Source organism: Urocampus carinirostris, chromosome 3, assembly GCF_059441175.1.
Source record: "Urocampus carinirostris isolate Australia breed hairy pipefish chromosome 3, RoL_Ucar_1.0, whole genome shotgun sequence".
NCBI classification, from domain to species: Eukaryota; Metazoa; Chordata; class Actinopteri; order Syngnathiformes; family Syngnathidae; genus Urocampus; species Urocampus carinirostris.
The window spans coordinates 36,361,954-36,388,914 of NC_142351.1; the positions used below are offsets into that span (position 1 = coordinate 36,361,954).

General features: G+C 38.7%; 1 protein-coding gene across 5 annotated transcripts in view; it reads right to left on the minus strand.

Annotated features, from left to right (window-relative positions):
• Nucleotides 1-26,961, minus strand: part of rerea (arginine-glutamic acid dipeptide (RE) repeats a) — a 206,638-nt gene that overhangs the window by 129,108 nt on the left and 50,569 nt on the right. Inside the window, exon 2 of one of the 5 annotated variants that reach the window (XM_088331633.1) lies at nucleotides 16,418-16,507. The exons of 2 other annotated variants lie outside the window; for them this stretch is intronic. The gene's annotated coding sequence lies outside the window, so the exon portion shown is untranslated. Of the gene's footprint in view, nucleotides 1-8,843; nucleotides 8,865-16,417; nucleotides 16,508-26,961 lie in introns of those variants that run through there. 2 more of the 5 variants (XM_088331636.1, XM_088331635.1) reach the window with 2 other exon arrangements.

Genomic DNA, 26,961 nt, shown 5'->3' on the forward strand with positions numbered 1-26,961 from the left:
CATGCTGCATGCATGCTAACAATCAATGTAATAGGAGCAGCGGGAATAGACAGAGGATGCTCGGCACTGCATGAGCTTCTTAAATCAGTGCACAGAATGTAGAAGACGGAACGAGGGAAACGGCGGTCGAGATGGAAAGGGGAAGAAAGGCCGCACTGCGCTCATGAACACATCAGCGGCAGGAGGGCAGGGATGTGTCGAGGCTCCAGCGAGCCAATTACCAAACTCATTAAGTAACTCGCCGTTTGGCTTTGCTCAAGTCTCGTCTTTCTTAACCTTGAGCCAGCCAACGTACATTATAAAAGAAATTTCATGGCAATGACACAAACAATTTAGAAGCACTTGTTTGATGGGGTCAATATGGCCACGTCTCATCTGTATATTAAAGTAAAAAATAAACATTGTTAAAGTCATGCTATATATCAGGGGTTTTCAAACGTTTTGAATCGCAGGCCGCATTGGTTTGAATGATTTTGCACAGGGGCCAGGCCAGAGAAATAAAATAGGTAATGGTTTTTTTTTAAATATTTGTAGATAGTTTTAAATCCATTACCTCATCAATACATGAGCAAAATAAGTAATAAAAGCCAATCCATTTTTATATTTACCTGCACAAGTTGTGTTTCATTGTCTATTTGTTTATAAAGGGACTATTTTATCCAATTTGTTTTAAAACAAACAAAATATCCATCCATCCATCATCTGCACCGCTTATCCTCAGTAGGGTCGCGGGGGTGCTGGAGCCTATCCCAGCCATCCTCGGGCAGTGGGCAGGGGACACCCTGAACTGGTTGCCAGCCAGTAGCAGGGACAGACAGTTTGCTCGCTCATTCATACCTAGGGACAATTTGGACCAGCCAATTAACCTAGCATGCAAGTTTTTGGAATGTGGGAGGAAACCGGAGTGCCCGGAGGAAACCCACGCAAGCACGGGGAGAACATGAAAACTCCACACAGGAAGGTTCGATCTGATGACCTCAGAACTGTGCCGCACACACGCTAAACACTTGAAAATCAAAATATATCTCAATGGGTGTCTGCACAAATATCTTTGTTAGATAAAGTAAATTGTGGAGTAGCGCGTGGTTTTGGCGACAGCCAGTGGACTCATTAAAAACTGCAGGTGAAGTCACATTTCACCTCAACCACTTTGAGTTGTAATTATTGCAGCAGGAATAGAAATACTTTAGCAATGTGATCTCGCATCTCGTAGTATGTTTGAAAAGTAAACAGAACAAAAACCTTTGGCCACTGTTATTGTAAATACGAATTTACGGAACGCATTTGATTTGAATATTAGTTAAGTGTTTGACCTGAAGCGGCTTGTTTTTTTTCTTATGCTTCTCTCAGCATAGTCTCACGAGCCGAATTAAATAGGTTGGCGGGCTTGATATGGTCGTGGGCCATAGTTTAGTGGACCCTGCCAGAGTAAGATCTGGAAGATGACACATTTTGAAATATCTGTCAAAAAGATCAGATAGTAGTTAAACTGGAACTAACGAGTTCTTAAAAACCTAATGGGAAGTTAACTAGAAGTGCAACGAGAATCAATTATTTTAAAACAAAAAGGAAATTAATATACAACAACTTCAATTATCAATCAATTGTTTGAATTAGAAATGTTTCAAGTCCTCGAAATTTCAGTTTCCCAACAATGTTGTCCAGTTTTCTGAATGTTTATCATGATAGAAGCTCAGTTATCGTTGTGTAAAACAAAACTTGAAATTGTAAAAAATGTCGTTACAGTTGAATGTGTGGGTCCAATTAGTGCCTTATTTAATGTCTAGTGATTGATTTTGAGTTGAATGCTACTGGCTTGACTCAAGCAATTAGCTTTTACATAGGCAAAAACTATTTTCCAACATAGCTATGGCAATAACAATGACATTGCAATTAATGTATATTTTCTATAATAATTTTTACAATAATGCTCTTTTTTTAAAATCATGAAAATATTTTATTTTATCCGATTAATCAAGAAAATTATGCCAGATTGGTTATTAATATAATCGTAGGTTGCAGCGCTTATGTTAACGCCCCAAATATATTTACAATACTACATAGAAAGGCACGTTTGGTACTTGAGTCCTCAATAATTTCCATTTACCCCCTTTCCTTAGGCCTATCCAACACAGATAAGGTCCGTTATCAGTCGACTCCAGAATGAATCCAAATCATTCAACAAGATTAAAGTTAGGTCAAGTCATGCGGATTTGTATAGCTCTTAATCACAAAAAGGCTAAAAGGTCTAGACAGACCACCATTACCGCATCCCCTGATCTGAAACCTACATGAGAGCAAGGAAAAACTTAAAAACCTCAGCGTTTGCTAATACACTAAGCCAAGGGTGTCCAAACTTTTCAGAGAGTGGGCAAGGTTTGATAAGCTGAAAATGTGTGAGGGCCAATCGAATTTTCTAAACCATTTTTATGACCCAGTCTTTAATAAATTCACCCTCCGTGAAAGGTTTGCGTTTTGCAGTGCTTGGCGATAAGTGCCGCGACCTCGTAGCTCGCCTTTGTAGCCTTTTCATTCGGTTTCTTGCTTTCACCCCACCGTTATGGGTGACCAGAAGGCAAAATCAGTGTTACAACTCTTGCTGTTGGTTTATTTTGCTTTATTGGATCCACTAACAGCATTCAGTCATTCAGGTAGGTTATTAACCTATAATACAATAAACATAATTTACTTTCATTTCTTGTACCATACAATTCAATAAATTATATATATTTCAATGCAACATTCACTATCCTAACTCCCCACAAACGTTTGAACAGAACAACTACAATATTCACAAATCACTGCGGAACTGCAGTCATGTGACCGTGCAGAGTCTAAACATTTGCGACCCACAAAACAACTAAAACAGCAATCACAAATACAGCTGTTTTAAACAGCTTAAAGTTACAAAAACCAACACGTGCTCACAGAAATAATAACAGTCAAACCGGAGCAAAATGAAGGAGGACTTAATGGTAGCGTTTCGCTTGACGCAAGCTAACGTTTTAAGTTTTTTTTTTTTTGATTCGAACTCCATTGCACATTATTGCGCGCGATACCGTTTTAAATTCTGGAAGCGCAGTTGTTTCCGATTTCGACAAAAAAAAAAAAAAACTCCTATTTCCACTTGTCCTGGAGGCAGCGCTAAGTAAAAATTTGATCACCAGCCGTATCTGGCCCGCAGGGCCGGACTTTGGATATACCTGCGCTAAGCTGGCAATTTCAAAAGTTAGTGAAAGGAGCAGTAGAAGTGATTGAAAGCGCATTACTGATTATGGTCGAAAACAGTAAAATGGCTGAGACTATCAAAAACAGGTGGAAAAGGGAATCAAAACGTCTAGCGGGCAAGAATAGAAACAACTCTGCATTGAGGACCAGTGTTAGTCAGAGCTTAAAGTGTCATTAGGCATTGTTGACTAACCTTGACTGCATTCACCTCCAAGCTCACTGGCTCTCCACAACTATTGACAAAATGACAGTCAGCTAAGGAAACAGTGACAGGAAACAGACACACAGAGGACAGGGGGAGTGAAGAGGTTAGAAAAACATGAATGATGTGAAAAATGGCACAAATGAGGTGACAACAGCTTTTTGCATACGCACGGGTGAGGAAGGCGGCCATGTTTGGTATAAGATGGTAAGGTGAACGTGGATACGTCAACAATAGATGATTGTTAATATTGTCTACCAAGAAAGTTCATTCAGAACCAGTGGTCATTTCCCACGACGCAATGAATGTCCTGCTCACGCGCTACAAAACAAATGAAGACATGTTCGCTCACACATGCACACTAGCACCCCAGATCCCCCCCACCAATGATCCCATGAGCCCTCTTTTCCCGCCTCACTCGACAAGAGCTTGGAAATAAAAACATCACAGCATTGACTGCCTCGCAGCACCTGTTCAATAATGTTGACATTTCACATTCGGCGTCCGTGAGCTGAGACGTTCTCTGCATTTAAACCAAAGACACACATCAATACGCTACATTTCAATGAAAGCCATTTCACACAGCGAATACATTGGCATGGCGTTTGAGTGCCCGTGTAGTAATTGTTTTGATTACCTCTTTCATCGAAATGCCAATCATTAAGAAGAAGAAGCAAGCACGGTCCTACGTTATGTTTTTCAGCCACATTAATTGTTTGTAAATCAATAGATCTTCTCAAATGGTGGACAAGCAACCATAATATTTTAAAACACTATTGGTTTGTGATTGTAATAATGACTATTAGCAAGTTGACACCTGATGTTTCTTTTTTAGCGTTTTCCTTTGTAAGGAGGTTATGCGGCTCTTATCCAATTATCTATTGACTGCAAAGCGTGAACTCAACAAGGCAGAAATCCCTGGATATTTGCAAGTGCAAAATGCTGCTGTTTGATGTTATTCATGCTCCATTTCTGATGCTCCTGAAATACACTTGCATTGAGTGAATCTTTTTGGTTTTATTTGCCAGGGAATAAAACTGTTTGTGCTTCTCTGAGCTATCTGCATTGTGCCGCAGCACAAGCCAATTTGAATTGAGCTGCTGCAAAGCAATGCCGAAGAGGAAAGAATTACTGTGACAAGTAAACACAACCATGAAAGGAATTGGTGCGAGCAAGAGTAGCATAATAACAGCCGGAAAACGGACATATTTAATAGGAATATTGCCAGACACATGCTCTTTGTCAAGCAGACTGATGTTATTTCACCCAAAGTGACAAAACCAATAGGAAGAAAAATCCCCACATTAACCAACATGAAAACTGTGGATATTCAGACACAGAAAACTGAACATGCTCTTATTTGGGGATTAGGATTCAAGATTCTAATAGCCAGATTGAGAATGTTGAGATACTTATTTCTTAAACTGAATTATTTTTCATGTATCCAATGGTGTAAAGTTGCAGGAGGTAAATGGTTTTAAGTATATGGGTTCGTATGTGCCAGCAGGTGGGGATTTGGAGAGAAGAAGGGGGTGGATGAAGGGTGCAAGGCATTCGGGGTTCTGAATAAAACGATCAAATGTAGATCTGTGGATGGATGCAAAGCCGGGATTTAATGAAGGTGTACCAACAGTGATGTATCGCTCAGAGGCGCTGGGAGAAAGGAAATGAGCATAATAGGCTGAATGTCTTTGAAATGAGATGTTTGCATAGTATTTGTTGAGTGACATGACTGGATAGGTTAAGGAATGAGGAAGTTAGGAGAAGAAGTGATGTAGCAAGAGAGCTTTCTGAGAGAGTAGATGGAAATGTTCTGAGATGGTTTGGACATATGGAAAGAATGAATGAAGGCCGTTTGACTAAGAGTTTGTAGTATATGTAGTAAATAGAATGAGAGGAAAGCCCAAATATGGTTGGTTGGATGGATGAGGTAAAACGTGCTCCGGATGTGAGATCAGTTAATCTATGCAAAAGAGTGTGCTAGGGATAGATGTGAATGGCAAAGGATAGTCAATGACCGATAACGACGCATATGTTGCGTCTATGCTGTCGGGCCTTTCTGATGATGGAGGGTTGCATGTCACAGCAACTTACCCCTTTTTGTGCTTTGGGCTTAATGTTCGGTGTCAGGTTGGGAAGAGCACAGGGGAATGAATGTTTGGTGAATGTGAGTGTGTTCTCGACTCTAGGCACCTCCCACTAGGGGGATATTGCTTTGGTATATAGATAGATAGTATTAATTTGATCATATTTGGCAAAACAAAACATGACAACTAGCTTGCTGAAAAAGTCTCACACAATTATGTTGATCCCGAAAGTCTGAGCTTAGTGTAATTAAATTGAGCTGAAAGCCTACCTGCTACTTATCCGCTAACTAACTCAATTTAGTTACCTAATTATTTGAGATGTAACAAATGAATTGATCAATCGGTAACTAATCAAAAATGAAAATAATAAATTGTTTTTATGAATTTAAAAAACAATTTTGCATTCAACTTTAGCAGTAAAGATTTGCAGAATAACAATCTGCATAATACTTGACAGTTTAAAGATTAGTCAAAATAAAACCTTGTTTTATTTCAGTTTGTTCTTTATCTATTTTAGTTTTTTTAACAATTTAATAAATGCATGTATTATTGTCATTATTATAATACGTTTGTGTTGCTGTGTTTCTATGTTCTTTATGGGTAACAATTTGGAAAATATCAGATTTCTTTTCTAAATAGATAATATTGTTTAGCCACAGACAGGTGTCGTTATTATTATCGTCATTATTATCAATATCATCATTATCGTTTCTATCTATTTATTTTATTACAAATGCTGACAATAGTGCGAACACGGTAATGTATGAATACGACAATTTTCTCATTAAAAGGGATAACTTTAGAGCAGGGGTGTCTAAGTCAAACGGATGAATGGGCAAAATAAAAAAAGCTCTAAATTGAGGGCCAGACTAATCTAATGTTGAAAAATTATGCATATAGTGTAGTTAAGCTATTTAAATATGATCAGATGAATAAAAAAATATTTCCTTATGGCTCTGAAAAATAATCTTTAATAATCAACAGGCACAAAAAATGTTTTCTTGATATGAAAATCCCCATTACATGGTCATTAATGAAAGAAGCTGGTACTGTATTATTCAGGCTCCAATAATAGCCTATATTTAATATTTTAGCTAAAGTGGGCTTGAAATCACTTCAAATAAAAGAATAACAATTTTCTACCATTCACTAAACTGCAATAATATAAAGTGCAAAGAAAAGTAACATGCAGTGAAAACAAATACCCAACGATTGCTGATATATGTTACAATAACGGATCAAGGTAATCTCAGAGGGAGCAGAAAAGCTTTTCGGGGGCTGGATGTGGCCCACGAGACTTTACTTTGAAATATGTGCTTTAGAGGTTTTTGTCCAAATGTATTTTTACTTGAAATAATGATCGGCATCATGCGGAAAACAACTAAATAAGAATACATTTGTATTTTACCACATTAATTTTAAATACTGTTGTTTTAATATCGTTGACTTTGTGGGCAGAATCATGAAAAAGAGGGTACAGTAACTAATATTCAAATCAAATGCGTTCAGCAAATTAGTATTTACAATAACAGTGGCAAAAAACTCAAAGTGGTTAAGTGAAATGTGGCTCACGGTGCCAAGGTTTGATAGCCACCCGGTGCAACCTAACTTAGTGGGTGAGCAGAGACATCTGTTAGATGGCATTAAAAGCACCACAGCTCTACCATAACTATGGATTAAACGGCAGTAAATCTGAGGATTAGAAAAATTGTACATGAATAGGGCGCAATGACCGAAATCATGCCCTCTGAGGGCTACCAAAGATAACAAAAAGAATAAAAGGAAGCCTTTATTGATCATGCACATAGTGGAACTAAACTGCTCCTAGTAGCCAATGATAATATTTGTGTTACAAGATCCCCAAAAGAATGATTAAAATAAATCAGAATAATTGTGAGAGACCAAAAATCATCCGCAAAGAAAAACCATGTCTAATGTTGTTGCATACAATGTTTCACAATAAAGACAATAATGACAACAAAGATAATTTAATTCAATAAATATCATTAATGCTCCAAAAAGCCTTCTTTATGTTAAAAATACAGTAGATTTTGAGCAAAGTATGTGAAACTTGGTTATCAATTTTGTGGCTGCACAACATAAATGAAAGTTCCATTACCTCATTCAATGTTAAACGTTTCTCTCAAATGGGACGTGGATTTTTCGTTAGAAATAACCTTTTCTATTGTTTAGTAAACAACAGTTGAATATTGCTAAGTTTCTTAAAAATACTCATGTCCTGAAACAAAAACAAAACAAAAAAATCTGAGAAAAACGCATTTAAAGCAGAACTTTCACTTCGGTGCTTTTTTTTTTTCCATTTGTGAAATCGAACTGTTGCTAATTTCACTGTATGTTAATTGTGCAAAAATGGCAAAAGACAATGGGTAACTTGTGAAGGAGGCAATATTTCTCCTTGACAAGTTTAATGCTGGGACAACGAATTTGAAAGACTTCATGGAAGATGCTTCTAAGGAACTGCAGGTATTGAAATACAATGAATCCAGAATTAAAACACACTTCAATTCTATAGCTTATGAATAAGCTATATTTCATGTTGAAAATATCTGTGTATTGCAACATCTATTGCAGCCTGGTCATCCTGGAAGGGGGATTACCTCATGAGCAGTCCCTTCTCAAGGTTTCTTAATTTTCCTCATGTTAAAGTTTTTGAGTTTTTCCTTGCCCTCTTGTAGGTTTTAGATTAGGAGATGGTGTAATTATAGTCTGTGGTTTGCAATTTGGTCTGTGAAGCCCTTTGAGACTCCTTTTGATTGAGGGCTATACAAATAAACATGACTTGACTTAACCTCCGCTATATAAACAATGCTTTTTGGAATTTGTGCACAAAATAATATTTCATTGCAAGAACACTCAACTAATGCAAGAACTATTAGTAAACTAAGCAAGCCTGATGTATCTGTGACGTGATCACACGATTTCGGTCACTACGAGCTGTCCAAACACTCTCAATCGCTGAATAAAGGAGGCAAAGCCACACTAAATCATTACCAGAGCTTTAAACTTTACTCGTCAGCAGCGCCAAAACATATTTATACATTACGGCACTGAATGAGTTAAACATGACTTGTAAAACCAAGTGACCAGGGACACAATTTAGTTACTTTTTAAAAAGGTGATAATTAGATTAACTTATTTTATGTAGTCGACGCCGTAACGCTTTTGTTTTTCAGTCTATTTTCTTTTGATGAATTCAAATTAGTTAGTGTTTATACACTTTGCAGCTTTGAGTATTTTGACGACTGGAGACTCTGGGAAACATTGTTTTTCACAGTTAAAAGAATATAACCAGTAGAGTAACTTACTCACGTTTTCTGTAATTTAAGACCTCATCGCCACGGGGATGTCATTTTTCTTTTTTTGTTTTTGTTTTGATCTGCGAAAAAAAAAAAAGGAAAACAAGAAAAGAAAAGCAAAATATAATGCTTTGTATTTAATAAGACACTATCTAAATCAGTCTGTGGCTATAACATGCCAGTATCTCCCTCTTGGCTGCACATAATTTGCCTTAAGGCAATAAAAAGAACGCCACTTCTATCACACACAACTAATCTCACCAGGTGTAAAAGAATCTCTGAAAAAAGCAACAGCGCTAGAAAAATGCAATCTACTATTATATAAATAAGGATTTGACTTCTGGCCTTTGTAAATTGATGAAGATGATGCTCAGCCTTTGAATCTTAAGGCTGGCGAGCAAGCACACGCACACAAACACACACTGTGATTCAGTCTGCAGCAGCGAGCCCTCTGACATGACAATCCCAAAATCCTGCACTGAATTCCACCCTCCCCCTTAATCAACACATACCTTAGGAGAGACTCTAGCTCTCAACTCCATCAACTACTTCTGCTTGAACCACAATGAAAAACGTTTTGCAACTGTTATTTCAGACACATTTATTCTGAATGTCGATCAAACAGTAGTGAAAAAGTAATTTCATCAATGATATTTAAAATCAGACTATCATACCCGCAAGTAGTTTCTCATGGTTCATTTATCGACTACTTCAATAGTTGATTCATCTTTGGGTTATTCTGTTGAATTAATCTATAAATTTGATAATACAATATATCTGTATTTTTAAAGAGAAAATGATTCCAAATGGAAACAACTTCATTGTTATTTAGTTAATTATTAGTTAATAGTTTGGCACATGAACAGTCAGAAAATAGGCAAATAATGAGAAAGTTGTTAATAATAGCTTTCATTTAAAAAAACATGTTTGAAATTAAAACTAAATGTGTTTTAAAGCTGATTTGTCAAGTAGCAGAAAAAAAACAATACATTGTTAAAACAATTGCCTCTAGTTTTAATATGGCGTGTGTTGTCTTAAGGTAAACAATTAAAAAACGTCCAATTTATTGTTCACAAAGTCAAGCTATACGAAAAATGCCGTTCCACGGACCATATTATGGTTGCATCTAAAAAGTCCTGGCCAGTCGGGCACAGCCAATAATTCGATATGCCATGTAAACATATCGACTCCCTTGCCCTACAATGTGCCAAAATCAATGACCACAAAACGTGGGTGTCCATTACTGTATTGAACTATTTTAAATACAGTCTAAGTTTTGGATAGACTGAATGCATCACATTTACACATCATCACTGCTAAACATCGACAACGTCAAACAGGCTCCATCACTCAAGATTGAATTTATCAATCATTCTGTGCACGCAAGGTCAGGTCACAAAGACATCTAGATACAGAACATCCTGTGGCATCTTAAACATGGTGGGATGCAGGTAAATATTACCAACAATTTCACGTTTTTTTGAAACAAATAAGAGCATTGAAAAGTAAACAACTGGAACCACAAATTTCCCCCGGGTTGTGAAAACATGTAGAAGTTCATGATGTGATTTATGTTATTGCATTTAGGAGACAACCGCATAATATACACAAAACATGCTATGTACATTATTTGCACATATAAACATCCATTATAATTTCTAATCTTTGATCTATCATAAAGCTGGTGTATTTCAATGTATTTCCCAGGCTTTTGGTATTTTTCCCTCCAGTGCCATGGAGTCAATTGTACGCGAAGTAAAACATTTTCTTGAGTGTTCATTCAACTATACCAGCTGGTGGTGCCAAAGCTCAAATAATAATAGTTTGCAGGCAAAATTGACTGGTGATTTTTTGGGGGAAACTGCTATTGTAAGTAAAAGTGTACCGCTTTGAAAACAATTTTATCAACACTTTTTGACGAATTCAAAGCTCTAATTAGGCCAAATAAATTTCAACTGGAGGTTTTATGTAAATTAATATACAATTCAGTTACCGTATTTTCACAACCATAAAGCGCACATAAAAGTCTCCGATTTTCAGATCAAATTGTGCGGCGAGTTCCATCTTGACAGTGGGACCTGTGTGTGATGTAAAGCTAAATATTTAGACCAGTTCGGTGGCCTTGGGATTGGTCACAGGTATGAGCCTTGGCTGAGTCATACAACTTAAGACATTTTTTGGTGAGATCATTGACATTTACAACTAAATGAGACATGTAAGCACTGTCCCGTGACTTCTATGCATCTCCTTTGGGAACGTGACAAGTATGCCGTGTGTGCAGAAGAGGACACGTGATGTCACATGCAATGCGTTGTCTGCGGAAGTACTCATGGATGCTAATTCCAAAGCGGATGTAGCAATTTGGAATTTGTTGTGCTACCAGAGGCTGAACAGAGTTGAGCCCCCCCTCATATTAATTACATCCAAACCCTCACTTTCCCTTGAAGATTAATAAACCGACAAGTTTCATCTGTGTGTTTTACTCTGTAATCAATACATAAACCACAACCAAAGGCAGTTTTGTTCCCGCTATATTTTTAAATACGCACACTTGTTGTAAGGAGGCCGCACGATAGGGCACGAGTGCCCTGTGTATGTGTTAAATACAGATATAGAACTAGCTACAGAGACTGCGGTTATAAACACAGTGCGCTCTATGGTCATGAAAATACGGTAGTTTTCTTAATAGTCACTTTTAGGACACACGGTCCTAAGAGGCGGGGGAAATAAATAAAATAAAAACTATATAGTATGGATATGCCACTGAACATTTTCGTACTTGGAAGTCAAAAAATATTCATAAATGACTGATTTATCAAATTTAATGTTAACGTCCAAATAATGTACACTGACATAACTTGTACGAGATTTTTGGGGGACTGCTATTCTAAAAAATGGCATGTATTGAAAAATATTTTGTCACCACTTTTTGATGATTTCAAAGCTCTAGTTAGGCTATATGAAATACCTAAAAAATGTATGTATATGGATATACAGTTCAGGTGTTTCATTATAGTTACTTTGGGAACTTGTACTGTCCTAAGGGGCGGAGGGTGACGTTGGGAACCAAAAAATGAAAAACTATGTGTGTATGTATAGGTCTGATGATACGCTACATTTTGAGTGGTTGGAAGTTAAAAATAATGTTTATAAATGGCTGAGTTATCACACTTTTGAGCTCACATCAAAATAATGCACACTTTCATGCACTGTGTCACAAAACATATGCCACTATGGTTGAAATGAAATGAAATTAAATGTGCATCAAGCCCAATATAGTTTAAAATACTGTAACAACATTTGAACTCTCCTGAATATAATGCCATTGTCGAGCCAGTAAGCCGACATTCCGCCATTGTGTCATTTTTGTGTTTGTAGAACCATATTGACGTGCAACGAGTGTTTTCACTTACTCAGTGTGCTGCACCAATGTGCTTCTGTTAAATATGCATGCTTGAGAACTGAAGACATAACATTGTGGTGCAGACAGGCACAGGAATATCAATATCGTAATAACATCACAGAGCATTAGCTCCGGCCGCATTTGGCGAGATTTGATTTTGAATAATGCGCTCTGATTTATGCGATTGGGGAAAATCACGTTTGACATTTTCATGTGTTGGGAGGCATCTGTGAAGTGAGTTTGATGAGGTTACTAGAATAAGTGAACATAAAAAGCCATTACCAATCAAACAATAAGACAAAGAGTCAAAGTTGGAGAAAATGAGCATTTATATTCTAATGTGTTAAAAGCAGTAGCTACTGCATATTCACTAGGTTATACAAAGTACCGCTAATGAGGTCCACCCATATCTTAACAACGTAACCATGTTTTCCTCGGGAGTGTACTAAGAATACCAATTTATTCATGTTTGCTTGATCATTTCAGAACAAAAAATATAATGTTTAAATGGAAAACACATCAGCAAAACCGATTTGCAGATGCCGACATAAAGCCGTATTCTCTGGGTGTTAATTAACCTCTTGCACATTTAATAGAGCAACGACAAACAAAAATCAAAATCAATAGTAGCACTTGGGGAGAAAGAGTGGGTGAGCAAATGGTGAGTGTTGCTGTAATGGATTGGGTTATATTGAACAGATATTACATTGTGTCCACCTCCTCAGGCTTCAATCATTAGCCCCCCATCCATTTCTCAATTGTGAATGTCATTTGAGAGAGGGCAGATTGTGTTAGAAGCTAGCATGATTGCGATGATGAGCAGAGCACGGCTGATGAGAAGAAGATGGCCAACCTACGAGCGTAAGTGGGGGCCGTGGAAAGAAAATGTGCTGTCAGTAACAGCCGATGGTGATGTAAAGAGGTTCAACCGCACTGCATTAGTTCCAAATGAATTATTTGTAGTCACACTAAAGCCATTGAGAACTGTCAAACTTGCATGTAATGAACATTTTTTTGAGGCTGTTTGTTCAAATTGTCTAATCCTGGTTTTTGGACTATTACCATTCTCATGTGCGTAAGAAACTACAGGGAGTGCAGAATTATTAGGCAAATGAGTATTTTGACCACATCATCCTCTTTATGCATGTTGTCTTACTCCAAGCTGTATAGGCTCGAAAGCCTACTACCAATTAAGCATATCAGGTGATGTGCATCTCTGTAATGAGAAGGGGTGTGGTCTAATGACATCAACACCCTATATCAGGTGTGCATAATTATTAGGCAACTTCCTTTCCTTTGGCAAAATGGGTCAGAAGAGGGACTTGACAGGCTCTGAGAAGTCAAAAATAGTGAGATATCTTGCAGAGGGATGCAGCACTCTTAAAATTGCCAAGCTTCTGAAGCGTGATCATCGAACAATCACGCGTTACATTTAAAATAGTCAACAGGGTCGCAAGAAGCGTGTAGAAAAACCAAGGCGCAAAATAACTGCCCGTGAACTGAGAAAAGTCAAGCGTACAGCTGCCAAGATGCCACTTGCCACCAGTTTTGCCATATTTCAGAGCTGCAACATCACTGGAGTGCCCAAAAGCACAAGGTGTGCAATACTCAGAGACATGGCCAAGGTAAGAAAGGCTGAAAAACGACCACCACTGAACAAGACACACAAGCTGAAACGTCAAGACTGGGCCAAGAAAAATCTCAAGACGGATTTTTCTAAGGTTTTATGGACTGATGAAATGAGAGTGAGTCTTGATGGGCCAGATGGATGGGCCCGTGGCTGGATCGGTAAAGGGCAGAGAGCTCCAGTCCGCCTCAGACGCCAGCAAGGTGGAGGTGGGGTACTGGTATGGGCTGGTATCATCAAAGATGAGCTTGTGGGGCCTTTTCGGGTTGAGGATGGACTCAAGCTCAACTCCCAGTCCTACTGCCAGTTTCTGGAAGACACCTTCTTCAAGCAGTGGTACAGGAAGAAGTCCGCATCCTTCAAGAAAAACATGATTTTCATGCAGGACAACGCTCTATGACACGCATCCAAGCACTCCACAGCGTGGCTGGCAAGAAAGGGTCTAAAAGAAGAAAAACTAATGACATGGCCTCCTTGTTCACCTGATCTGAACCCCATAGAGAACCTGTGGTCCCTCATCAAATGTGAGATTTACAAGGAGGGAAAACAGTACACCTCTCTGAACAGTGTCTGGGAGGCTGTGGTTGCTGCTGCACGCAATGTTGATCGTGAACAGATCAAAGCACTGACAGAATCCATGGATGGCAGGCTTTTGAGTGTCCTTGCAAAGAAAGGTGGCTATATTGGTCACTGATTTGTTTTTGTTTTGTTTTTGAATGTCAGAAATGTATATTTGTGAATGTTGAGCTGTTATATTGGTTTCCCTGATGAAAATAAATAATTGAAATGGGTATACATTTGTTTTTTGTTAAGTTGCCTAATAATTATGCACAGTAATAGTCACCTGTACACACAGATATCCTCCTAAAATAGCTAAAACTAAAAAAGCCCCACTCCAACTTCCAAAATATTCAGCTTTGATATTAATGAGACTTTTGGGTTCATTAAGAACATGGTTGTTGTTCAATAATAAAATTAATCCTCAAAAATACAACTTGCCTAATAATTCTGCACTCCCTGTATGTATGGTATTAATATCACCATGTAAATACCTCTATCATTATCATTGCCATTTTTTCTACATGCATGGACAGTGTTGACCCCCAAATTTTTAACACTCAAGGTACACAGGACACAAATAAACAAATAGAAAAAGAAAAAAAAACATGACATGGTATCTATGGACGTATAAGTTGAAAATAATAATAATCTTTATTGTAAAGGACATCACTGATATAAACTGGTGACTTTAAAGGGGCATTGCGTACTATTTAGTGCCTCATGGTGGTTAAGAAAAACATGTCATTAAAAAAACAATATTGATTGAAGTAATAAGTAAGTAAATTTGGCATTTTTTAGCATTTAGTGGTCAAATAATACACACCGTCCCTTTAAAACGAGATGGGGTCATTTAATACAAATGTCTACAGCAATAAATCGATAAACCATATTACCGATAAGTGAAAACACTTATTTCCTCAAACACAAGTATCCCTGCTCGCTTGTGCAAGGCAGCCTTCAATTGCCCCGTCACACAAGCGCTCGACATCATCAACCTCAAGGGGAGATGGCGCAGTTTATCTGTATGAACGCACTTTGCACATGCCAATCTCAACACTCGGAAATCAACAAGTCAATTTGCTTTTACCATGTCAAGCGTGTGTGTGTGTGTGTATGTGTGTGTGGTCTTCCACCACTGTCATTTCAATAGGAATGAGGCGATTGCCCTTTTGACAGAGTCAGCTATGCTTTATTCCACGAAACACTGACACCGGTAGGAAAAGAAATAAAGGCAGGCCTGTACTAAGCGCCAGCTGGACTCTGCTTGTGCTGGGGATGAAAACCAGAACCCAGGATTTCTAGAATTAGCTCACTCACACTTGGATTAACTAAATTTAAGAGATGTTCCATATAACTCAGACCTTAAAAATTTACGAAATTAATAACCATTAATGATTTCTGATTTTAAATTTGTAGTTTATGACTGTAAAAAAGGCAGGGAGGGCAGGCAATACTAAGAATGGCCATTGTCACAAATAGCAATGAAAAGTAAGGCTGGTTTTAGCAAAAAATAAATACCTTTTGATAGTACCTGGAGGTTGCAACAATTGCCATTTCTCCCCACAATGAACAATACCAGCACAATTACTCAGCTTTAAAGTACCCACTAATACAGATACAAAGTCCAAATACCATTAATACACAAAATTTCACAAATAATAATGATATTATCATTAAAAAAGGACTGACATAAAATGGTTTCTTAACATCATATCGCTGGCAATTTTCTTACATATAACAATAACAACAATCAAAATAGCAATAACGTTGGTGTAACTTATTTTTCAATTATTTTACAATGATTAAAACATAATACTTGACACATACAGCAGTAAGTGGAGTAAAACATGTTTCTTTTAAAAATGTTGAAAGGATAAAAAGTTATGTTTTTAAAACAGTTTATGTTTTGTTCAATGGTTATCTGCTGCATCACTATACCCTGCTCACACACTAATACACCCTGGCAAACCCTTTGTTAATTTGTTTTCTTACAGGTGCTGAGGGCCACGAGAAAATGAAGATCCGCCCTGTATGGCTCCTGAGCCGCAATTTGAACACTGCTATTTTAGCTTCATGAATGCCCTTTAAAACACAAGGAATATGAGTGTTACAAGTTACAAATTTAGTCATCGTTGAAGAAATGCACAATGAAGTCAGTTAAAACTGCTTTCACGAAGCTTTGATGTTCCAAATGGGAAATGTGGAGAACACAGCTTCACAGCAACAGACCGCTGCAGCATTATGCATAACGCAGAGAAGTAGAGACAGTCTGCGTCTATCTAAATCCTCAAGGAAAACGCCACTTATCTTTGTATTCAAAGACAGATTTGGTTAAGTCCTACCTATTGGACTGGAATTACGTGACATGGGAGCCAACTGAAATGGTCGAGAAATGAATCTAGTTATACGTCCTGACACCGGGGCCACACGCTCGGCCAAATAAAAACATGACTCTCACTTACTGCCCGGCCGCAAGCACGGTCTCATACATCAGCATTAGAAAGGGGTCTCGGCAGCCTCAAGGTCAGCTCAATTTCCGCTCTCTGTTATGAAGTATCAGAATCACAGCAAGAGAGGGCAGCCGCACGTGTAAGGGAATGATTGAGGGAGGAGGGGGAGCCAGGACGAAGTGAGCCGTTTTTTATTATAAAACTGTGACAAATCCGTGAGAACCTCTTTTGTACAATAAGGATGTCCAAAGTGAGCATTTTGAAAAAATATTGTAGCCCTACTTGCATCGTATGGTCATGGAATATACCGTATTTTCCGCACTATAGGGCGCACCGGGTTATAGGGCGCACCTCCAAAAAAAAGTTTTTGGTCCTATATCTTCCATAGATAAGGCGCACCGGATTATAAGGCGTTACAATGGGAACGTCGACAAAACAGTCAGATAGTTCAGTCAAACTTATTACCCCCTTAACATTCCCAAAGCTTGCAAAGAAGCAAATACGTGTCGTAGACACGTGCGGATGCGGTGTCCGTACGATGTCACTCAAATGCATCATTTCAAATATCATTCGGAAGGTTAAAGTCTTGGGATTCAAGAAATGCCAACCATTCCTTAGTTTCTGTTTTCTTTTTCGCCCGCAACTTTACTGTGTATATGACAATAAACACTTGGAATTGAGTTTAATTCACTCAACTCATCACAGCAACATCAAGATCGTTCTAAAACAAGATACCGGGAAAACATAAAGCCGCACAGCTCACCTAAGTTCTCACGTTCAATAATGATACGCAATCATGGTCTTCTTACAACCGTGAGTGCAGTAAATCCAGGAGAGTAAAATGTTTACAAATACAGACTAATGAAACATGTTTCTTTATGGCGTAGTTTAGCAAGCTTGCTATTCAGTCATCTTTTTCGGCCAATTGCAGGGTTTGTTTTGGCCTTCTAGCCTATCCGAGGCTCCGAATAACTTCAGCCAATAGCGATCGATTTAACGGATGATTGACACATCTTTTTCGGCCAATTGGAGGGTTTGTTTTGGCCCTCTAGCCAATCCGAGGCTCCGAATAACTTCAGCCAATAGCGATCGATTTAACGGATCATTGACACATCTTTTTCGGCCAATTGCAGGGTTTGTTTCGGCCCTCTAGCCTATCCGAGGCTCCGAATAACTTTAGCCAATAGCGAACGATTCAAATGATGATTGACACATTGGTTAGCCAATGAAACGCCGGTAGATAAATCCCAGCATACACCGCGGACTACTCCACGTTCGGGGGAAAATCGAGTCGGCGGCTGTTGCGTAAGTTGCGAGACCTTGCGATTGAATATTGAGCCATATATAAGGCGCACTGTATTAAAAGGCGCTTGGTCAGCTTTTGAAAAAAATTAAGACTTTTAAGTGTGCCTTATAGTGCAGAAAAAACGGTACCTATGTGGAGTGAGTTAGGATGTTGCATTAGTAATGTCACTTGAGCTACCCTTCAACAATGAGGTCTGGCTCATCTCTGAAGAGCGAGATGACGCTTCACACCTAGAAACAACGGCAACCAGATGGTTAAGGTGCTGTATCTGAGCAAGTTGAGGAGGCTTCTCCTGCTACTGGTAACCATGGAAACCAGTACTATTTGCCTCATATGAGGGAGCAAACAAACCCATATTCACCAAAATCAACCTGGAGAGGAATGTGCACCGCCAGGCTGTACATGCTCATGACACACCACAGGAAATTGTGCTCGACAACCCTGGCAGTTAAGGGATTTGTAAAACCTAGTGTAAAAGACCTGAAAGCCTTGTAAGGTGCGCTGTAGTTGATTTAAAAAGAAAATGTCGTTTGAATCTTATTTGAGGAATGGAGAGTTATCCATTCTGTATCACGGTTTACTTACAACGCTTTTACTACTACATGGATTTTTATTATGCGCTGTGTTTTGTACTAAAAAGAATCGCCTGGCCCTCTGTCTGCCAGTGTCAATGACGTTGCAGTACGAGTTGTCCACATATGTAACACAGCTTGACAGACCTACATTACACATGCACACATATTTTTCAATTGTCATTTTATCTTAAAGCTATCATATCAACAATACGCTCTGGACCGACTGCGGCCGGGCCCAAAAGGCAGAGGAAGATGCTTTCTATCGCCAACAAAGCGGAACTTCTCCACCAACTTGAGGAAAGCAAATGCAGTTTACCACAATGTCAACATGACGGCAACAAATTAAATCATTTCCAAAATACATGCAGCAAGATTACATTTAAAATGATAATTTGACAGTAAAGATTTAAAAAAAAAACAACAACAAAGTACAGTACTTTAGTTTGTTAAACAAATGCTTGATCCTGTAAATTTGGTTTGCTCTTTGGTGTTAATGTAAAATAGAGTATTTAATAAACAAACAACCAAAAGTTTCTACTTCGCGGGTTTTGACTATCGCAGGACCATTTTGGAACGCAACCCCAGCGAAAAGCGAGGGATTATTGTAGTGTGTTTGAAAATATCTTGTAATTATAATTTGATCTGTTGAGATCTTAGTACATTGATTAGATGCCCAATCAATTTGATAAATTACACAGCAGAATATCTCTCTGCATGTGTGTCTGTGTATAGCGAGCATTTTTTGCTATTGCTGCCTGTCATCCTTGACTGCCTCACTGGTCGCTGTTAGGCATCTTCAGCTAAGAGCCAAGGGAAATAACAGCAAATTCACTTAATAGCACCTCCTCATCTATTGCTCACACGTGGGGTTAACGGAATAGGGAGGGGTTCCTTGGGGCAATACAAAATGGCCGTGTGCTTGTCGGGCTGCTGTCAGTTTATAAAAGTCGATGTACATTAGAATCCATCATGAGCTTTGATGGGGGGAAAGGTACAACAAAACTTGCTTACATATTTCTCGTTCTAATGTGATGAATGTGTTTAACGCAGTGTAATACTTGTACCATACACACTTTAACATAAAAACTTTGCCGCATGAAAATATGTTTGCAAGATGCATATGTTTTGCCCGTGGGTGTGTTGTCGAACTACCGATATACTGTATTGTAATAATGGCGTTGCTCTATCTCAATTCAAAATACTCCCCAACAATCTGGAGCAGAGCACAAGCGGCTCAGAATAACTCCAGGCTGCCTTGCAGACAGAGAAAATGTCAGGCTGATACATGGTTTGATATTAAAGCAGCCCCTATCCCTTTAAGACTAGTAGGCAAACCATTCAGGGCTCGTACACCTTTTTCATGGTCAAATTCAAGCACCTTTAAGCACTTTCAAAGCAGATTTCTCCACATTTCTAGTAACCTAACAGAAAGAAATACCATTCTGCTTCAACAATACACGCGCAGCTAGGTACGACACAATTACAAAGACGGAGAGGGCTTTTGAGGTGTTGGGTAATAATTCAGTTCAATACAAAGTTTAATTTTTCAGTCAGCTGAGCCAAAATCGACGGTTTTCTAAATAGAGCTGTCCTCTTGGGTGCAACTAGTAAGGGGCGGTGACGCGTCACATAACAAGGCCATAATGACAAGCCACCAGAGCAGAAATGTCGTCATTTTCAAACACCTTTTTCATTTTTAGTTATTCAATGCATAGTTTATAGAGTCAGACTGCCAAGAAATATAGCAATGGCAACAAATTCAAGCATTTTCCTAACTTTGAGAACACAATATTAAAATTCTTGCATTTTCAATGATTTCAAACACCTGTACATACAGACATCCAATATAGTTTATAATCTTAAATATATCATAAACCTTGTGTATTTCGATGTATTTCCCGGGATTTGGGTAATTTTCTCTTTGTGGAGTCAATTGTATTCCAACTACAAATTTAGTTGAGTGTTTACACCACTACACCACCAGTGGTGGTGCCAAAGCCCAAATAATTTTCCTTTTCTTACCATTCTTAAATGAGCTATCACACTAACATGCATTGTGTCAGAAAAAAAGAAATAAAAACGCATGCCACAAGGGTCAAGGAATAGCTCTATCAAGTCAAGTTTATTTGTATAGCCCTTAATCGCAAAGAGTCTTAAAGGGCTGCACAGACCACAGATTATTGCAAACCACAGACTGGTATTGCACCATCCCCTGATCTAGAACCTACACGAGGACAAGGAAAAACTCAAAAACCTCAACATGAGGAAAATGAAGAAACCTTGAGAAGGGACCGCACATGAGGTACGTTTTTTTGTCTACCAAGAACATACCAGGTAATCATTTTGTGAAATGTTCTTGTTTTTATCTGCAATACTCATTCCTTTTAAGTGTACAGATGTAAAGCTAAAAAAAGAAAAAAGGAATAGGACACTTATACTGCCCAAATTAACATTTCACATACAAGTACCTGAGGATGTAATATTGAATCACACTAGGGAATTTGTCGAGGTTGTTTTTGAGCATTCAAAACTTCCCAAGGCGGAAAAACCAACAGAACAAAGCACAGTGCTGTGCAACACAGAGAACAGAAGACAGCAAAACAAGAAATACCGATTCCACACGCGTTGTGTATAAATTAACTTGTGTGGTGGGAAAAAAACCTTTATACTGGGGGAAAAAAATCAGGTAATGGTTTAATCCCTTACATCAAATGTGAAATAACACACAGAAACCTAACCTTGTGTATTGAAAAAGTGTTATGGTAGCACGTTATTGTAGAATAAATAAACGAAAAGCAACAAAACACTCCAATGCTACAGCTCCTGCACAAGAATGAAATCCACCGGCCTTGCATGAGTGAGGTCTTTTGAATAAAAAGCAGCGGTGTGCATTGGGAGACCAGCTGATAATGGCTGGGTAATAACTATCAGTGAGCGGAGCAGTGCTGGAGGATAAAGACGGGCGGTGGGGCATTGACTCCTGTGTGCTGTTCAATTACAAAAAGCTCTCTTTGCTCTCCCTTCTCACCAGTCGCTCGCCTGACCCTTTTTCCATCCCTTTCCTTTCTTGTCACCTGACATCGTTACACATATATAAATACTGTATGTATTTTCAATCATATCCAACATATTTTGCGGTATAAAAGATGCAATTTTCAAATTACTGGCCATTTGGAGTTTTTATTGTTCAAAAAATACAGTAAGTTTAATTTAAAAAAAACAAATGTCACACAAAATCATTTAGGACGTAATAATTTTGTTTAATAGATTATATGACTTTAAATGTTTTATATTTTAGTTTTATTTACAGATAAGTGTAATATTTTAAGTAAAGTCATGTTTATTTGTATAGCTCTTAGTCAAAGTTTCGAAAGCAAAGACACACCATAACAACATTTCCTGATCTGAAACTTACATGAGGGAAAGGACAAATTCAAAAAGCTCAGGATAAGGAAAATGAAAGAAAAAAAAAACAATGGATAGGCCAAATACTGATTGTGTCACTTCAGCAGTCACACACGATGTCTAAGTGTGAATCGTCAGTACGAGTTACAAAATCCGGTGTCCTAAGAGTTCCTTGGTGAAATTTGACTAAATAATGTAACAGAATACGATATAAGCGTGTTTACAGTCAACTCTCAGAGATGTTATGAAGTTTTAACCTTTTAACCCTCAATGGAGTGGTAATTGTCCATCCCCAAGGCAACAGTCTTCCACATCTTATTGCTTTGTTATAAACATAATCCTTGACAAAAATAAATAAATCACCTTAGTCTGGTTCCACTCTTAAAAAGTATTTTGGGGCATTGTTGTTTTACCTTTATCCTTCAGAATTCTGTGTTTTTTGCATATTTATCACTAACAAAAAATTCTGATCATACAAATTTTAAAATCACAGAGACAACCGAATGAAATACAAAATGCAGTTTTGATATGATGATTATATAATGATTGTAAATGCTCTCAGTGTTTTGATTTCTCCACTTCCTCCTAGCTTGTTGAAGGCAGGATATTGACGACTGTCGCCTATCGATGACGTGCAGGTAGCATGAATGGGTCTTGACCATTCACACAGCAGTCGCATTCTAAAAGATCACATAAAGTGCATCCGGAAAGTACTCACAGCGCTTCACTTTTTCCACATTTTGTTATGTTACAGTCTCATTCCAAATTGTATTAATTTAATCTCTTATCTCAAAATTCTACACAAAATACTCCATTATGACAATGTGAAAAAGTTTTTTTTTTTTTTTACTTTTTTTGAATTTATTAAAAATAGAAAACTAGGAAAACACATTTACATAAGTACTCACAGCCTTTGCTTAATACTTTGTTGATCCACCTTTGGCAGCAAATACAGCCTCAAGTCTTTTTGAATATGATCCCACAAGTTTAGCACACCTATCTTTAGGCAGTTTTGCCCATTCTTCTTTGCTATAAGTCTCAAGCTCAATCAGGTTGGATGGGAGACGTTTGTGCACAGCCATTTTCAGATCTTTCCAGAGATGTTCGATCGGATTCAAGTCTGGACTCTGGCTGGGCCACTCCAGGACATTCACGGACTGGTTCTGAAGCCAATCTTTTGAGGTCTTGGCTGTGTGCTTTGGGTCGTTGTCCTGCTGAAAAATGAACCTTCGCCCCAGCCTGAGGTCAAGAGCGCTCTGGAGCAAGGTTTTCATCCAGGATATCTCTATATATTGCTGCATTCATTTTTTCTTCTATCCTGACTAGTCTGCCAGTTCCTGCTGCTGAAAAACATCCCCAACAGCATGATGCTGCCACCACCATGCTTCACTGTAGGGATGGTATTGGCCTGGTGATGAGCGGTGCCTGGTTTCCTCCAAACATGGCGCCTGGCATTCACACCAAAAAGTTCAATCTTTGTCTCATCAGACCAGAGAATTTTGTTTCTCATGGTCTGAGAGTCATTCAGGGGCTTTTTGGCAAATTCCAGACGGGCTTCCATGTTCCTTTTACTAAGGAGTGGCTTTCGTCTGCCCACTCTACCATACAGGCCTGATTGGTGGATTGCTGCAGAGATGGTTGTCCTTCTGAAAGGCTCTCCTCTCTCCACAGAGGAACGCTGGAGCTCTGACAGAGTGACCATCGGGTTCTTGGTCACCTCCCTGACTAAGGCCCTTCTTCCCCGATCGCTCAGTTTAGAAGGCCGGCCAGCTCTAGGAAGAGTCCTGGTGGTTCCTAATGTCTTCCATTTACGAATAATGGAGGCCACTGTGCTCATTGGGACCTTCAAAGCAGCAGAAACTTTTCTGTATCCTTCCCCAGATTTGTGCCTCAAGACAATCCTGTCTCGCAGGTCTACAGACAGTTCTTTTGACTTCATGCTTGGTGTTTGTGCTCTGACATGCACACTCAACTGTGGGACCTTTATATAGACAGGTGTGTGCCTTTCCAAATCATGTCCAATCAACTGAATTTACTGCAGGTGGACTCCAATTAATCTGTAGAAAGAGTGATCAGTGGAAAAAGATGCACCTGAGCTCAATTTTGAGCTTCATGGCAAAGGCTGTGAATACTTATGTAAATGTGATTTCTTAGTTTTCTATTTTTAATAAATACAAAAAAAGGAAAAAAAAAACGTTTTCACATTGTCACAATGGAGTATTTTGTGTAGAATTTTGAGATAAGAGATTAAATTAATACAATTTGGAATGAGGCTGTAACATAACAAAATGTGGAAAAAGTGAAGCGCTGTGAATACTTTCCGGATGCACTGTAGGTATCGGATCAAGGTCCACTTATGAAAGTAGCGTGGGTCTAGTGTGAAAAAAAAAATCAGATATGTGCTATTCAGATGGACTTTACCAGATCAGGTACATGTCCTGTTTGTGCAAAAATGTTCCTTCTGCGTAAACCTAATCTTTGGAGTCTCCATAGTTTGTATTTTCCTTGTAATTTTTGGTACATGTTTTCAGTTGATGTGCACGAAACAGTGACATCTAGTAGTCATATAATACACACCCTCCCTTTAACGTCAGATGTTGGGTTAAAATGTAAAATAAACAGTGCGAGTTTCCCGCCCCTAAAATAGTCAAAACCACGCACACACAAACACATGCAACGCTGACTGTATTCTGATGTCAGCCAATTACAAGGCAGGCCTGGCTGCCCTTGACTACACTCTCTAACCTCCCTCCACAGAACACGTCAAACCCCTCGGCACAGATTTTCTTTTCTCCTTACTCTCTCCTGTTTCTCACAATCCCTTTGCTCTGTCTTCAGGTTCTAAAATATTTAGCAGGTCCATCTGACTACACCTTTAGGCACAGTCAGAGCTGTCTACTATTCCATGTAAAATGCGATGACGGAGTGCACGTGCGAGCGAGAGTTAAGGTTGCCGTAAAAACTCCACAACATTATTAAATCATCCCCTAGTTTTATTTCTTCGTTAAGGTTGGTGATGGAGTTGTATTTATCCTACAGTTGACATTTAATATGTTATATGTGTTCTCAGCTATTTTGAAGAGTTCTCAGCCCGTAAACTAAACTCCAGGGCCATGAGTTGTGTTTTTACAGACTGTGTTTTGTTCTCACATACCAACGGATGTACCCTGACCTATGACCTCTTCATGCCATAACTCAAGATTGTTTTTCACCAAAGAGCCTGGGAAAAAGGAGTTTCCCAGGACCAAGGTCACCTGTCATCATTGGATGGAAAGCAGACCTTCGAAAGAAGACTAATCAACTCTACGTAGCAAAGGCAAAAACTGAATATTAGAAGGGAGGTTTTTCGAGGAGAGCCAGAGCCAGAGCCGAGCCGAGCCAGAGCGCAGCAAGCAGGGCAGAGCGAGCGAAAAGATGTCTAACAACGGAATGTCGGCGGCTCTCAATATGATGATTAATAAAGTAACTAATTATAAAGAACCGATTCTCTTTGTCCTATATTGCAGAGCGTTTTATTAAAAATGTTGGGGACATGAACCTAACAGTTGGGTGTCCTCGACTCCAAAGGGTAAACTTTATCTGCTCCCTTAGCTGGTGCAGTGCTAAGCTAGTGTCTCGGGAGTTACTTCTCAATTAAGAAAATGTAAAGAAATGCTTCCGACTGTGACAGTGCCACGGAACAATTAATCTTCTTGTCACCACATGCAGGAAATAGTTGGAGTGAGAACAGAATTCAGGTATTTATGGACCAATCTACTGTACTCTATTTTTATTTTACCAATCCTACATAACTTTTGACAAGAGCCAACCCCGTATATATGGCTTTTTGAGGATAACCCAATTGCAAGGGCCGAACCACAAGCAACATTAAATAATTATATATTTTTGACATTAAAGAAGCTGTGTCTAATTTGGAAGTTTTTTTTTTCTCATGGCCGCCACCTCTGGCTTGTGGCATTATTGCAGCCTCTGTCAAGCTTCTGATAATGAGGAAATGTAGTAAATTAAGTTGGGGAGTGATAATAATAATATTCGATATTACTAATATAATAATAACAACTTTATAGGAAAGATGTAGTTGATAATTAACAAAACATTATTAAAAATTAGCTATGTCAAATTATTCCATTTTTGTTAGGTAATGGACCAGCACTTAGTGCAGCAGAGATGCAGCTTTGGTATGGAGCAAAGCGTGATGCTGACCCAGAATGGAAAGCACAGTAGCTGTAAAAAGAAAGAAGAAAATAATTGTAGACCTTATAAAGCGAGAAAAGCATAATTAGAGAAAAAGTGGAGGGACAGAAAGAAAGGTGCAAAAAGGCAAAAAGCCAGGGCGGAGAATTTAGAGACCTTTGCCCAACAGGACCTTCACCATAAGAATATAGTAGGTTTGAGCTCTGAACTGTACAGACTTATTTGTAACATTAGGTTCCATTGCTTCATTTTGAAAAGACGTGAATACAATGGTATGTTGTTCACGGTTTCTTTTACCGCATGGGTCTGGACAGTCTTCTCCAAGGTTGATGGTCCCTGCCCTGATTTCATTAGTGGCAAAGTTGGCATTAGTCCATTCCTTAACGTTGTGGGACAAGTTCTTTTTCAGTCTTCCTCTCATCCTGCCCCCTTGGACTGTGCCCTGGATAATTATCTTGGTCAGTCCTGATGATCTTGTGACAAGACCATATCACTAAAGTTTCAGTCTGCACACAGTTGACAACAGTTCTTCGTAAGGTCCCATGATGCCCTCTGATGGTGTTGCGCACCTTTTCGTTTGTCACATGGGTTAAGGAGCTGATCCGT